The sequence below is a fragment of the Armigeres subalbatus genome, chromosome 2 (assembly GCF_024139115.2).
Source record: "Armigeres subalbatus isolate Guangzhou_Male chromosome 2, GZ_Asu_2, whole genome shotgun sequence".
Classification (NCBI taxonomy): domain Eukaryota; kingdom Metazoa; phylum Arthropoda; class Insecta; order Diptera; family Culicidae; genus Armigeres; species Armigeres subalbatus.
In genome coordinates, this window is record NC_085140.1 from 27,150,306 (window position 1) to 27,166,983 (window position 16,678).

The 16,678-nt window shown below is 44.1% G+C and overlaps 1 protein-coding gene across 4 annotated transcripts in view; it reads right to left on the bottom strand.

Annotated features, from left to right (window-relative positions):
* LOC134218367 (serine-rich adhesin for platelets) overlaps positions 1-16,678 on the bottom strand; it is a 428,012-nt gene that overhangs the window by 17,290 nt on the left and 394,044 nt on the right. The window lies entirely within an intron of this gene.

The window sequence follows — 16,678 nt, forward strand, 5'->3', positions numbered from 1 at the left end:
CTAGAAGTTACGTATTGTTGCACGAATACATCGTTCAGAGCTTGGTTGATTGGTTAGATCGTATGTTCTGAACTCTAGTTTTGGAGACCCTGAAATAGGTTACGATAATTCAAAACTCGAAAATTACATGTCTTATGATCACATAGATATTTTTGGACATATTATCAGCTTTGGTCATTTTGTGTCCAGGGATATTTTCTGATGCATTCGAGAATATGTACTCCAGAACAGTTTGGACGGCCGAACGTCAAAAAAAAAAAATATTTCAACACCTTTCTATACTAGTTTTGGCAGGAGCGAGCGGAAAAACCCAAATCTGTTCGTTAAATCAATGTAAAAAAAAACAGTCCTAAAATGGTTAAATGTCCATATTGGATATGCCTTCAATAACTGTTCCGTTTCAGGTCATCCAAGAATTCCTGGGAATTCATAACTAAATGGCTTATATATATTTCAAATAATTCCTGCCCTATTGGATCCATGAAACCAAATTGGACACGCGTTCCCTAACTATTCCGTTTCGTGTCCTATATAAATTCCCTGGTCTTCACGCGTAACCGAAAGGCTGTTATCTTTTTTAAAATGGTTCATGCCCTATTTTATCCAATAAACCATATAAGATGCGCCTTGAATAGCTGTTTCGTTGCAGGTTAACCAAGAACTTGCGGGAGTATGGGTCTTCGATCTACACGCGTAACGAAAGAAGGAGGCCTCCGAGCCTCTTGGAAGGAGGCTTCCGAGCCTCTTGGAAGAAGGCTTCCGAGCCTCTTGAAGGAGGGCTCAGCGAGAGATGCATCTGAACACGAGAACGCGTGTTCATTTCAAAACGTTCTGAACACTGCACACTGTTCGAGCACTGACCTAACTTAGCAACTCGTATCCTAGAAAAACAAATCAAGCGACGGCATGCTAGACATTTTCGGCTAGTAATGGAACACGTGGGCATCTAACGGATAGAAATCAAGCATGCTCGTATGTTTTTGCATAGTTCCAAATCTAAGGAATCTTAGTTACCATGATCGTTTTGCTTGGTACCAACCAGTGCACACTGAACTGTTCAGAGTTCAAAGCTAAGAACACCAAGGCACGCTACTGGCTCATGTTCTGTTCAGGATGCATCTCTGCTTCCGAGCCTCTTGGAGAGGCTCTGAGCCTCTTGGGAGGCTCTGAGCCCTTGAAGGAGGCCTGAGCCTTGGAAGGAGGCTGAGCTCTGGAAGGAGGCTTCGAGCCCTTGGAAGGAGGCTCTTTGAAGGAGGCCGCTCTTGGAAGGCTGAGCCTCTGGAAGGAGGCTTCTGAGCCTTGGAAGGAGGCTTCTGAGCTCTTGAAGGAGGCCTGAGCCCTGGGAGGCTCCTGAGCCCTGAAGGAGGCTTGAGCCTCTTGGAAGGAGGCTTCCTGAGCCTCTTGAAGGAGGCTTCCGAGCCTCTGGAAGGAGGCTTCCGAGCCTTGAAGGAGGCTCTGAGCTCTTGGAAGGAGGCCTGAGCCCTTGGAAGGAGGCCTGAGCTCTTTGAAGGAGGGCCTGAGCTCTGGAAGGAGGCTCTGAGCCCTTGAAGGAGGCCTGAGCCTCTGGGGAGGCTTCGGTTGAAGGAGGCTTCCTGAGCCTCTTGAAGGAGGCTTCCGAGCCTCTTGGAAGGAGGCTCGGAGCCCTCTTGAAGGAGGCTCTGAGCCTCTTGAAGGATAGCTCGTCTTGAAGGAGGCTGAGCCTTGGAGGCTTCCGAGCCTCTGAAGGAGGCTCGAGCCCTTGGAAGGAGGCTTCCGAGCCTCTGAAGGAGGCCTGAGCCCTGGAAGGAGGCTCTGAGCCTCTTGGAAGGAGGCTCGAGCTCTGAAGGAGGCTCTGAGCCTTGAAGGAGGCTCTGAGCCTGGAAGGAGGCTTCCTGATCTTCTGAGGAGGCTTCCGCCTTTGAAGAGGCTTCCCCTCTTGAAAGGAGGCTTCCGATCTTCTATGAAGGAGGCTTGGCCTCTTGAAGGAGGCTTCCGGGCCTCTTTGAAGTAGGCTTCCCAGCCTCTTTGAAGGAGGCTTCCCAGCCTCTTTGAAGAAGGCTTCAGATCCTCTTGAAAGGAGGCTTCTAAGCATTTTGAAGGGAGGCTTCCAAGCCTCTTGAAGGGAAGCTTTCAAGCCTTTTGAAGGGAAGCTTTCAAGCCTGTTGAAGGGAGGCTCGAGCCTCTTGAAGGGAGGCTTCGAGCCCTTGAAGGAGGCTTGAGCCTCTTGAAGGGAGGTTTCGAGCCGCTCTGCTTAAAAGGAGGCTGGGGCTTCGAAAGTTGGCTCGAGCCTTGAAAGGAAGCCCTAGCCTCTTGAAAGGAAGCTCTGAGCCTCTTGAAAGGAGGCTTGAGTCCCTTGAAAGGAGGCTTCGGAGACTCTGAAAAAGGCTTCCGAGACTATTGAGGGATCCATCCACAGTACGTCACGCCCTAGGGGAGGGGGGTTTGAGCTGCGAGATGACTCATACATTTTGGAGGTTTCTACAAAAAGTGTGACGAAGGGGAGGGGGTGAAAACGCCAATTTTGCGTGACGTACATTATGGATCTTCCCAAGGAGGCTTTCGAGACGCATAGAAGGAGGCTTTCAGCCACTTGTAACGAAGTAACTGAGCTTTTTGGAAAAAGCCATCATGTCGCTCAAATTAAGGCTTTCGAACCTTTGCGAACCTTTGAATTCAAAATTACAATTCAGAAACATATTTTTAATATATTATTCAATATACTTCAATCAACTAGATTGCATTTGAAGATTTTTTGAATTTTTGTCTCAGAGCCCTTCATACACTGTACGGGTTGTGGTGGGCAGGATTCAATAGGCTTTGATTCACAAATCGTCGAGCATATTATGTACAATGCAAAGTTTTGAAATCAAAAAATTATACAATTAACAAAAGTTCATCAATTTTTTTTTTTTGAAAACGTTATTCAGAACATTATAAATTAATGTCCAAGTACCCCCTGGGGTCAGCGAAGGTACCCATAGGGGTACATGTACCCCAGGTTAAGAACCGCTGTGCTAGATCATCCAAACCGTCCGAAATAGGGTGAATCGTCTTACTACCCACTTTGCACTTCTCGCTTTTTACAGTGAGAAATGAGAAATGAGGAGTGAGAAGTGAGACGTCTCACTACTCACTTTTTGTAGTGAGAACTTAGAAATGAGAGTGAGACGTCTCGCTTTCATGTTCGCGCTTCCAACTATTCACAGCAGAAGTGAGAAATGAGGAGTGAGAAGTGAGACTTTTACTCACTTTTTACATTGAGAAGTGAGGATGGGAGTGATCTATTCTGCATTATGTCGTGTTCGACCAAATGTCCTATTCGGCTAAATGACCTATTCAGTCTAATGACCTATTCGGCCAAATGACCTTTCGGACAAATGACCCTTTCGGACAAATGACCTTTCGGACAAATGACCCTTCTGGACAAATGACATTGGCCAAATGATTCGGTTAATGGGTTTGGCCAAATGGTTTTTCGGGCTAGTACCATTCGGCCAAATGGCTTTCGGCCCCATGGGTTTCGTCCAAAAAACCCTTCCCCGTTGATCGCAAGTCTTGAACTCGAGAAAAGTTTGAACAGTCCCTAATATCATAATTGAAACAGATTTTACGACCGTGATTGTAATGAATGATTTGTTTATCGGCTTTATCGGCAGATAATTGAAAATCATCAGATTGTAAGCCGTTCGCTAGGGCGCGAAATAGTATGAAACGATAGAGGGTGAAAGGGAGAAAGGAAGACCATCTATTGAACAGCACACAATCGAAGCGTGAATCTTCTTGCCAAACGTCCTGGTTGTGGACGGCTTGGTTAATGGTATGGAAACCACCGTGCCAAGACAGATAAAAAGATCCAGGCAACGATTTCCCCATGTGCTGTGCTGGATTTTTTTCGAACGATTCCAGCGTGTGAGAAGTTTGTTGGAAATGCAAATTCCAACAATTGGGTTTAAAAAATATTAAGTTTTTTTGTGGAATGTCTTACCTTCATAAGACGAGTTTCTGTACATTCCATTTAATTTACCAGTTGTAATCTTTACAGAAACGTTGTCTCTAGATAAGGCCGTCTTCAGTGTCTCGTACTTGAACCAACTTGTGGCAGGTGAATTTTATTTAAATTTTATGCCCCCAAATCTGCGCTTTTTTGTAACGTTACATGTCAGGTTGCCTTGGGCAGGAAAAATGAGATTTTTTTCTGAATGAAACTCTCTGATGTTAATTGAAGTAGTGTTGTCCTTTCGAGCATTCAATAACAATCAACTCGGTAAATATGCAATATCAAGAATCGCCTTTGTTGTACCTGTTCGGTGCCTACGGCAACACATTCAACAGGTAATTGATTTTCATCCTTTCATCACACAACTTCTGCGGAAAAATCCATCTGGTCACTGACAATGTGGCGGGTTTACTTTAAGAAGTGTAACACACTATTATTTAATTAGCTTGGGCAGGTGAGGTGAAGTATGCGGAAGGAAACTCGAGTGCATATTGACGCCCTCAGCATCCACACCACGCAGCAGCCACTGCAACTTTCCCAACATGAACATTGAAACGAACGCGATGGCATCAGAGCGACGTGTCAGGATCAAGTTCGGTCGGTCTGTCGGTGAGGACAAAATTGATTAAATCATCTCCGTTTGAAAATGTCGGCAATTTTTCCTGTACTGCACATTCAAGACGCTCGGCCCAACAAATGGAATTAATGCGACAAAGATGCCAGAAGTGGACAATCGGACGATGAGTGCTCTGGTGGGCGCACTTTCTTTACGATCTATTGCAGCGATGAGGAAAATTGTGACCAGCAGGGAACGATATTAGAACATAGAATGGAAATTTATTACGACGGACATGACCAAATTGAGTGGGAGAAATTGATTTGAGTAGCAATTGATGACTTTAACCTTGTTTATTGAAGTTGATTGAATGATGATTTATTTTCCGTATAAGAGTATCCAGGAAAATGGATGCATTGTTTTATTTCTCAGTTTCATGTTGACATTTCATTTACTTATTTTGACTCGAGAATTGTTCATTTCTACTATTTTCACGTGAGAGGTATTCACGGTGCTAACTCGATTCAAAACGCCTCCCCTTACACGAGAAGCGACGAAACACAATTACGAAAAATAACAAAATTGTGATTTTTATGGTATAGTTTTTAAATCGATTGAGATTCGCTCTGTGAAAATGCGAATTGAAGAGTAGAATGATAATTTAAGAATTGTTGAACGGTTTCGTTTCAAATTCAGGCATTATGATGCTGAGAAAAGTGGTAGAACAGCAAATGGTCTTGAAACCCTATTTGTTTGGCATCTGTAAATATCGCATTTGAAAAAATATGGAATTATCATTTCTACAAGTATGCTTTGTATATTTTAGTTCAACAAAGTTTTCATACTCAATTTGACTCAACCTCAACAATCCAATTACATTTTCATCGTTAAAGAAGGATTGATTCGATTCATTTTTATTTGTTGATGAGAAGTGCACGCATAACAGCAAAAGAATCCATAAAATTAGTGCTCTGTTCTATTGTTTGGAAATAGGATGAAACAGTGCGTCAGGATGGATACTGTCTCCCTTTGCTTGCATCTGCTGTGCCACGCCACACTCGCACCGATAGCAAGAAGCGGAAAAGATGTTCGTACTCAATTTAGGTAGATGCTAAAACAAAATAAGCAAAACTTTTGCAGCTTCCGTGGCCACGTTTCCCGTTTAGTATCTTCTTTATGACTAGAATTGTAATCGCGTGTTTCCAACTTAGCAGAAAGATCGTAGACTGCCGGCAGCGCGGCAGAAATAAACTCGTAAAATTGGATGCCTTATTGCCTGATGATGGCGTCCAATTTCGAAGAGGCAGTCGCTGGAAATAGACTAAAAGTTACGCGGTGTAGGGTTTCGCAGCTGAGCTGTGTTGAAGTATTTAATTTACTCTAATTAAATACCGTCTTCATTTTCGGACTGACTGATTTCTATTTAATTTTCATATTTCTCACATTTCATAGGTACACGGCAGGTATTTTTCGTCCATCGTCGTAGGGGCTAAAACCAACGAAAGCAACGTCCATTTGCTAGAATTCCACTATAGTTTCTGGCTGTCTTAACCCTTAACCCTATTCAGCATATTAAAATAGAAGAGGGAAGCATTCGGGAAATTGGTTTTCGGGGAATGGTCGTACATTTTAATATATGTTTTGATAAGAAATGTTATTTCATATTTCGGTGACAAACTCCAATCGCTTGCAAAATTATGACAGTTCAATGTTATCATAGAAGTTTTCAACTTCATAGATTGTTAGGATCCAAATATAAAAAAATATAGTGGACACATCATGTTTAAAAAGGGGTGATTCAAAGCATTATGGCATTATCGAATAAAAAGCTTTAAACATTTATGTTTCTTAGATTGGTACAATCAATAGAAACTCCTTATGTACACCAAACGACTAAAACCAAACCGTGTAAAAACCTGAGTACACTCAGTAGTAGTCAAGATGAAGAGATTAAAAATGCTATAACTCCAAGGACTGGATAAATCATCAAGAAATTCACTAGGGAGAAATGTCCGGTACCGTTGACTAATTTAGTACGATACTAAAGTGCTGATAACATTAGTCACTTTGCCTTTAGTTGGTGCTGAACATTTCCCCATAAGGATTGCCAAATGCAATTTTATGAAAATTAAATAGAAATCAGTCAGTCCGAAAATGAAGACGGTATTTAATTAGAGTAAATTAAATACTTCAACACAGCTCAGCTGCGAAAAGCCTAGCACCGCGTAACTTTTAGTCTATTTCACGCGAATGACTGCCTCTTCGAAATTGGACGCCATCATCAGGCAATAAGGCATCCAATTTTACGAGTTTATTTTCTGCCGCGCTGCCGGCAGTCTACGGTCTTTCTGCTAAGTTGGAAACACGCGATTACAATTCTAGTCATAAAGAAGATACTAAACAGGGAAACGTGGCCACGGAAGCTGCAAAAGTTTTGCTTATTTTTGTTTTAGCATCTACCTAAATTGAGTAAGCGAACATCTTTTCCGCTTCTTGCTATCGGTGCGTGTGGGGCGGTGGCACAGACAGATGCAGGGCAAAGCAGGAGACAGTATCCATCCTTACGCACCCATGTTCATCCTATTTCCAAACAATAGAACAGAGCACTAATTTTATGGATTCTTTGTGCTGTTATGCGTGCACACTTCTCATCAGCAAAATAATAAAAATGAATCGAATCAATCCTTCTTTAACGATGAAAATGTAATTGGATTGTTGAGGTTGAGTCAAATTGAGTATGAAAAACTTTGGTTGAACTAATATATACAAAGCTTACTTGTAGAAATGATAATTCCATATTTTTTCAAATGCGATATTTACAGATGCCAAACAAAATAGGGTTTCAAGACCATTTCTGCTGTTCTACCACTTTTCTCAGCATCATAATGCCTGAATTTGAAAACAAAACCGTTCAACAATTCTTAAATTATCATTCTGCTCTTCAATTCGCATTTTTCACAGAGCAGATCTCAATCGATTTCAAACAACTATACCATAAAAATCACAATTTTGTGATTTTTCGTAATTGTGTTTCGTCGCTTCTCGTGTAAGGGGAGGCGTTTTGAATCGAGTTAGCACCGTGAATACCTCTCACGTGAAAATAGTAGAAATGAACAATTCTCGAGTCAAAATAAGTAAATGAAATGTCAACATGAAACTGTGTACTGAGAAAATAGGAACAAATGCATCCATTTTCCTGGATACTGCTGTTATACGGGAAAATAAATCATCAAATTAATCAATCAACTTCAATAAACAAGGTTAAAGGTCATCAATTGCTACTCAAATCAATTTCTCCCACTCAATTTAAGTCCTGTGTCCGTCGTAATAAATTTCCATTCTATGTTCTAATATCGTTCCCTGCTAGGTCAACCAATTTTCCTCATCGGCTGCAATAGATCGTAAAAGAAAGATTGCGCCCCACCAGAGCACTCATCGTCCGATTGTCCACTTCTGGCATCTATTGTGTCGCATTAATTCCATTTGTTGGGCCGAGCGTGCTGCTGAATGTGCGAAGTACGGGAAAAATTGCCGACATTTTCAAACGGAGAGTGATTTAATCAATTTTGTCCTCACCCGACGTACCGACCGACCCCGAACTTGATCCTGACACGGCTCGCTCTGATGCCATCGCGTCCGTTTCAATGTTCATGTTGGGAAAGTTGCAGTGGCTGCTGCTGGTGTAGGATGCTGAGGGCGTCAATATGCACTCGAGTTTCCTTCCGCATAGCTTCACCGTCACCTGCCCGAAGCTAATTAAATAATAGTGTGTTACACTTCTTAAAAGTAAACCCGGCCACATTGTCAGTGACCAGATGGATTTTTCCCGCAGAAAGTTGTGTGCGATGAAAGGATGAAAATCAATTACCTGTTGAATGTGTTGCCGTAGGCACCAGACAGGTACAACAAAGGCGATTCTTGATATATTGCATATTTACCGAGTTGATTGTTATTGAATGCTTCGAAAAGGACAACACTACTTCAATTAACATCAGAGATTTCATTCAGAAAAAAAATCTCATTTTTCCTGCCCATGGAAACCTGACATGTAACGTTACAAAAAAAGCTCAGATTTGGGGGCATACAATTTAAATCATACATATTCCAATCCAGGCATTACCTGCCACAAGTCGGGTCAAGTACGAGACACTGAAGACGGCCTTACTTTGAGGTCAAAATACGTATCTGTAAAGGTTACAACGTGGTGGAATTAAATGGAATTGTACGAAACTCGTCGTATGATAAGTAAAGACATTCCACAAAAAAAAACATAATATTTTTTTAAAACCCAATTGTTGGAATTTTGCATTTCAAATAAACTTCTCACACGCTGGAATCGCTTGAATAAAACCCTTTTTGTCTTTTTGGGTATTCGAGTCTTCTATGAAAAGTTAGGTATGGGATACTTTGGGATATCCAATCTATTCTTGAGTTCGGGACTTGAGATCTACAGTTGCAAGGAAATCCTTTTTCGACACTTAAAGCTACAATATGCATTCAGTTATGTATATCCATTATACCTCCTAGGAGGTGAACAGATATCGGAAGATAGTTTAGGGTTATTCTGGGTCATCCAAACTGGCCTTGAATTGTGGTCTTCTGATCTAAAACTTCAAGCAAATTTTTTTTTTGTACTCAAAGCTTAAATATGCTTAAATATATCCATTACATCTGGGAGGTCAACAGATATCTTAAGGTGGTTATACACAAAGCCACAAATCGGCGATCTTGGAAACCACGTGCTTTTTCGAGTGATTTTTCAAGAGCACGAATTGAGAGAACCACAATGCTCATGAAGATGAAACATCCGTAGGTCGTTTGCTTACTTATGCTAAACAATCGACTTTAATTTCAGCATTGTACGAAAATTATTAGGCTAGATTTGAACTTTTTATAATAGGAGTAGAAATCCTTGTGGTGAATTTGAAATTCACCACATGGCTTGATTGTATAATCACCTTAAGTTCAATCAAAGTTAATTGCCTATTTTCCGGGTATTAAACCACCCGACTTGGGCATTAATTTACAATGTTCTGACAACTCAGATGTGAATATGTACATTATGTGGAAGATTTTGATTTGAAAAATGTATTTTAGGTAACCACTTTCCTTTCGATGGGACTCGAACCCACGACATAATGTACATATCCACATAATGTTCATATTCACATCTGAGTTTTCAGAAGATATCTTAAGATAGTTTTGAGATATTCTGAATCATCCAAACTGTCCTTGAGTTCGGGACTTGAGATCTACAGCTGTAAGAAAATCTTTTTTCAGTACTCAATGCTACAATATGCATGCAATTATGTCATGTCTATTACATCTTTTGGGAGATCTAATGATATCGTAGAATAGTTTTGGGATGTACTGGGTCATCCAAACTGTTCTTGATATGGAGACTTGTAAACTACAGCTGCGGAGGCAGTTCTTTCGTCACTCAATGTTTCAAAATGTATTGAACCATTTGCATTCCAACTCCTGGGAGGTCAATATACATGGTATAATAGTTTTGGTATATTCTGCATCACCTGAACTTTTTGGAACTACAGCTGCTTTGAAGGTTTTTTTCGTTACTCAAAGTTTCGATATGCATCCAACAATGTGCATTTTATCTCCTGTAAGACGTATTTGTATGACGGGACGGTACCCGATTCAAGAGGTAGTACACTCCTCTGCTGAGGGTGTCGCGATAGCTAAGATCAATGGTGTGTTCTATTGTAGCTGCTATACCCCACTAAGGTGGCCATTAGAACAGTTCAATCAAATGATAGATAGGCTATCGTCTGACCTAGTGGGTCGTAAGCCGGTCGTCATAGCAGGAGATTTTAACGCTTGGGAAGTGCAGTGGGGTAGCCGCTGCACGAATCGAAGGGGTTTAGCGTTACTAGAGGAGCTAGCGAAACTCGACGCAGTGCTAGTCAATGATGGTTCAGCTAGCACTTTCAGAAGGAACGGGGTCGAGTCAAGGATTGACGTAACGTTTGTCAGTCTTGGTCTGGCACCAGACTTGGACTGGAGGGTGGACGAAGGTTACACTCATAGTGATCATCTAGCAATTCGCTTTAAGATCAACTATGGCGTGCAACATCCTAGGTCCGGGGATCCCTGTCAGGTCCGGGGGTTGAGAACCAATCACTTCGATAGTGAAGTTTTCACCGCGGTCCTGGGACTGGAAGCCAACACTGAAGGTCTAAGCGGGGTTGCGTTGGTAGCCGTCCCATCACGCGCGTGTGACGCTACCATGCCGAGGAAAGCCCTGCTGAGAAATGGCAGACGGCCGGTATACTGGTGGAGTCCCGATATAGCGGCCCTTCGATCAACCTGCCTCAAGGCTAGACGAAGGATGCAACGTGCCCGCACCGAAGATGAAAGAGCGGACCGCCGTGAAGTATTTCGAGCTGTGAAACTAGCCTTTAACAAGGTAGATTCCCCGAAAGATGGAAAAGACAGAAACAGGTGTTGTTGCCGAAGGCCGGGAAGCCGCCGGGCGACCCAATCGGCGCATAGATCAATCTGCCTTATAGACACGACGGGCAAGTTGCTAAAGAGGATCCTCCTCCACAGGCCTACCCCGTACTCAGAGGGTACGAACGGCCTGTCTAGCAACTAGTTCGGTTTTCGCAAGGGTAAGTCCACGTTGGACGCTATTAACTCGGTGGTAAAGACCGCCGAGATAGCGATCCAACAGAAAAGGCGAGGTATTCGATACTGTGCGTTAGTGACACATGATGTTAGAGGCGGCTAAAGTTCCCTCCTGGTGTTAAGATCGTCGGTTTCGCATATGACGTAACCTTGGAGGTCTACGGGGAGTCAATTCCCGAGGTAGAACTGACCGCAGCACACGCGATCAGCACGGTGGAGTATTGGATGAGCTCTAGAGGCCTGCAGCTCGCTCAACATAAGACGGAGGTGGTTATCGTCAACAACCGCAAGTCGGTTCAATATGCAGTGATTCACGTGGGTGAAGTCGTGATCGCATCAAAGGAGTTTGAAGCTCCTTGGGGTCTTAATAGACGACAAGCTGACCTTCGCCAGCCATGTCGACTATGCTTGCAAGAGAGCTTCGACTGCTGTTGCGGCATTATCGAGGATGATGTCCAACAGTTCCAAGGTGTGTGCCAGTGGACGTAAGCTACTGGCAGGCGTTGCCGTATCTATTCTTGAGCACGGCGGCCCGTCCTGGGCGAGAGCTCTGGGGGTAACCAGTTACCTGCGGAAGCTGAAGAGCACGTACCGCTTAATGTGTCTCAGAGTGATATCTGCCTACCGCACGATATCACACGATGCAGCTTGCGTGATTGCGAACACGATGCCAGTCGGGCTGGTCATCTGGGAAGACGAGAAGTGTTTCGAGCTACGTGGTACCAGAGGAGCCCGTGAACGCATCAGGGTGACTTCGGTTGCCAGATGGCAGCGCGAGTGGGATAAAGGCTCCCCCAGACCTAAGCGATTTCATCGCCGCGACGGCGACAACTAGTCGCCGCGATTCTATTCTATTCTATTTACGCTTCCATACCAATGGCGACAGAATCGCTGTCGCCAAGCGATAGAATCGCGTCGCGACTGTCGCATCGCGTGTGTTTGGGGGAGCTTTAACTCTTCTAAAGGTAGGTGGACCCACCGGCTGATACCTAACGTATCGAGCTGGGTGGAGAGACCCCATGGGGAAGTTCACTTCCATCTGACACAATTCCTGTCAGGCCATGGCTGCTTCCGGCAGTACCTCCACAGGTTTGGGCACAAGGAGAGCCCCGTCTGTCCTGACTGCCCAGGTGTTGACGAAACTGCAATGCACATACTGTTCGTATGTCCTCGTTTCGACGTCGAAAGAAAAGCTATGCTAGACGTTTGCGGTCGGGACACAACCCCGGATACCCTTATCCAGAAGATGTGCCAAGCGGTGGAGAAGTGGAACGCAGTTTCGACTACAACCACTCAGATTGCCTTCAGCTTGCAGAGAATCTGGCGCAGTTAGAGCGAAAACAGGCTGTGCACGAGGAAGTGAATGAGAGGTTTGCACATGTCGAGGTAAGAGTGTCGCAGCCCGAGCAGCAGAAATTGGCTAAATAATACCTAATTCAGTTATTGATACCATACTCTGTTATGAACTAGCCCTGCATAAGAGGTAAAATACCAAAGGAATAATACCAAAAACTATTATGCACAATACTTAAGCCATAACAAACTCAGTTATTAAATTGAATTTCAATACCAAATGCATAACCAATTATTATTCGTTTCCCGAGCAGGAGTGACGACCTCGATAACAGAAATTGGTATGATTTAGCCTTGCATAAGAGGTAAAATACCAAAAAATAATACCAAAAACTTATATGCAGAATACTTGAGGCATACCATGCTTAGGTATTTCAATACCAAACGAATAATAATTGATTATGCATTTGGTATTGAAATTCAATTTAATAACTGAGTTTGTTATGGCTTAAGTATTGTGCATATTAGTTTTTGGTATTATTCCTTTGGTATTTTACCTCTTATGCAGGGCTAGTTCATAACAGAGTATGGTATCAATAACAGATTTAAGTATTATTTAGCCAATTTCTCCTGCTCGGGTTGGTATTGAAATACCTAAGCATGTTATGCCTCAAGTATTCTCGCTTAACTTTTCAAAAGGACCTAAGTAACATTTTTTTCATGAATAAATTTGAATAGCGCAATCAACATAACAACATGAAATCTATTGATTGCAGTATTCAAATTAATTCATGAAAAAAATGTCACTTAGGTCCTTTTGAAAAGTTAAGCGAGTATCCTACATATAAGATTTTGGTATTATTTTTTAGTATTTTACCTCTTATGCAGGAGGAGAGGAGATTTGCTGGACAGGACAGAAAGTGTGGAAAAGCGGGCATCGAGCGGCTACCTTCTACCAAAGCTGTGGCACCATCAACGAGCTGGGAACCGGCTTCATAGTGCTGGGTAAGATGCGCCATCGTGTGATTGGGTGGCAGCCAATCAACGCAAGGATGTGCCAGCTGAGGATTAAAGGCCGTTTCTTCAACTATAGCATCATCAACGTGCACTGCCCACACGAAGGGAGACCCGACGACGAGAAAGAAGCGTTCTACGCACTGCTGGAGCAGACATACGATGGATGCCTACTGCGGGACGTTAAAATCGTCATCGGTGACATGAACGCACAGGTAGGAAGGGAGGAAATGTATAGACCGGTCATCGGACCGGATAGTCTGCACACCGTATCGAATGACAACGGCCAACGATGCATAAACTTCGCAGCCTCCCGCGGAATGTTAGTCCGAAACACCTTCTTTTCCCGCAAAAATATCCACAAGGCCACATGGAGATCACCTAGTAAAGAAACGGAAAACCAAATCGACCACGTACTAATCGACGGTAAATTCTTCTCCGACATCACGAACGTCCGCACTTACCGCAGTGCGAATATTGAATCCAACCACTACCTCGTTGCAATATGCCTACGCTCAAAACTCTCGACAGTGTACAACACGCGTCGAAGTCAGACGCCGCAGCTTAACATTGGGTGGCTAGAAGCCGCTAGACTAGCCCAAGAATACGCGCAGCAGCTGGAAGTGGCACTCCCAACGGAAGAGCAGCTGAGCGCAGCGTCTCTTGAAGAGGCTTCAGAGATATTCGATCCGCCATTGGTAGCACCGCAACCGCTGCACTTAGCACGGTGTCCCCGGATCAGAGAAACGACTGGTATGACGGCGAATGTGAGCAGTTAGTAGAAGAGAAGAATGCAGCATGGGCGAGATTGCTGCAACACCGCACGAGGGCGAACGATGCACGATATAAACGGGCGCGGAACAGACAAACCTCGATTTTCTGGAGGAAAAAGCGCCAGCAGGAAGATCGAGTCCGTGAAGAGACAGAGCAGCTGTACCGCGCTAATAACACACGAAAGTTCTATGAGAAGTTGAACCGTTCACGTAATGGCCACGTGCCACAGCCTGATATGTGTAAGTAACCTTCTTACGAACGAGTGTGAGGTGATCCAAAGGTGATGGCAGCACTACGAAGAACACCTGAATGGCGATATGGCAGACGAAGATGGCGGTATGGTGATGGACCTGGGAGAACGCGCGCAGGACATAATTTTACCGGCTCCGGATCTCCAGGAAATCCAGGAGGAGATTGGCCGGCCGAAGAACAACAAAGGGTTGACCAACTACCAGGAGAGCTATTTAAACACGGTGGTGAGGCACTGGCTAGAGCGCTGCACTGGGTCATTACCCAGATTTGGGAGGAGAAAGCTTTGCCGCAGGAGTGGATGGAAGATGTCGTGTGTCCCATCTACAAAAAGGGCGATAAGGTGGATTGTAGCAACTACCGCGCAAACACATTGCTGAACGCCGCCTGCAAGGTACTCCCCCAAATTTTATGCCGTCGACTAGCACCAAGTGCAAGGGAGTTCGTGGGGCAGTACCAGGCGGGTTTTATGGGCGAACACTCCACCACGGATCAGGTGTTCGCATTCGCCAAGTGCTGCAGAAATGCCGCGAATACAACGTGCCCACACATCATCTATTCATCGACTTCAAAGCCGCATATGATACAATCGATCGGGATCAGCTATGGCAGCTAATGCACGAACACGGTTTTCCGGATAAACTGACACGGTTGATCAAAGCGACGATGGATCGGGTGATGTGCGTAGTTCGAGTTTCAGGGGCATTCTCGAGTCCCTTCGAAACCCGCAGAGGGTTACGGCAAGGTGATGGTCTTTCGTGTCTGCTATTCAACATCGCTTTGGAAGGGGTAGTACGAAGAGCAAGGATTAACACGAGTGGTACAATTTTCAATAAGTTCGTCCAGGCTTCGCCGACGACATAGATATTATGGCACGTAACTTTGAGAGGATGGAGGAAGCCTACATCAGACTGAAGAAGGAAGCTAAGCGGATCGTATTAGTCATCAACACGTCGAAGACGAAGTACATGATAGGAAGAGGCTCAAGAGAAGACAATGTGAGCCACCCACCGCGAGTTTGCATCGGTGGTGACGAAATCGAGGTGGTAGAAGAATTTGTATACTTGGGCTCACTGGTGACTGCCGAAAATGACACCAGCAGAAAAATTCGGATACGCATAGTGGCTGGAAATCGTACGTACTTTGAACTCCGCAAGACGCTCCGATCGAATAGAGTTCGCCGCCGTACCAAACTGACAATCTACAAAACGCTCATTAGACCGGTAGCCCTCTACGGACACGAGACCTGGCCGATGCTCGTGGAGGACAAACGCACGCTTGGAGTTTTCGAAAGGAAAGTGCTGCGTACCATCTATGGTGGGGTGCAGATGGCGGACGGTACGTGGAGGAGGCGAATATACCACGAGTTGCATGAGCTGCTGGGAGAACCATCCATCGCACACACTGCAAAAAACGGACGACTGCGGTGGGCCGGGCACGTAGCCAGAATGTCGGACAGTAACCTGGTGATAATGGTTCTCGACAACGATTCGACGGGCACAAGAAGGCGAGGTGCGCAGCGGGCAAGTTAGATCGATCAGGTGGAAGATGACTCGCGGACCCTCCGTAGACTGCGTGGTTGGCGACGTGTAGCCATGGACCGAGCCGAATGGAGAAGACTCTTATATACCGCACAGGCTACTTCGGCCTTAGTCTGAATAAATGAATGAATGCCTTTAGTTTTTGGATGTGCTCATTATAAAAAATCAATCGGTTCTCATGAGGGCCACCATTTCACACAAGAGTAAATTAAACCGAGACAAACTATTTTCAAAGCTCAAAACATAATCCCTTGGCGGCGGCAGAAAGCACGCGTTGAAGAGAGACGTTTTTCTAAAAGTTAAATTTCTAACGAAATTTTAAAATTGTTTAACATTGTTTAGTGACACAAATAATGCTACTCCATTTGAATCATCCAATGTTCATTGATCCATGAAATTTGGTAAACGCTGCAATAACTTTTCGGAGCCGAAATTCGTTGGCACTTCAAATTTGAATGCTCTAAACTGTTTTACGTAGTTTGCGTCGAACGGTTGTGTCTCGTACATAATCCTTCTTATTGTTTTTGTAAAGTTGTGCAGAATCAAAACCTGCCAGGCAATAGTCAGTTTCGATGCACCTGTTATTTAATAAGTCATCAGCTTCTTGATTTAATAATCGGATTAAGATAT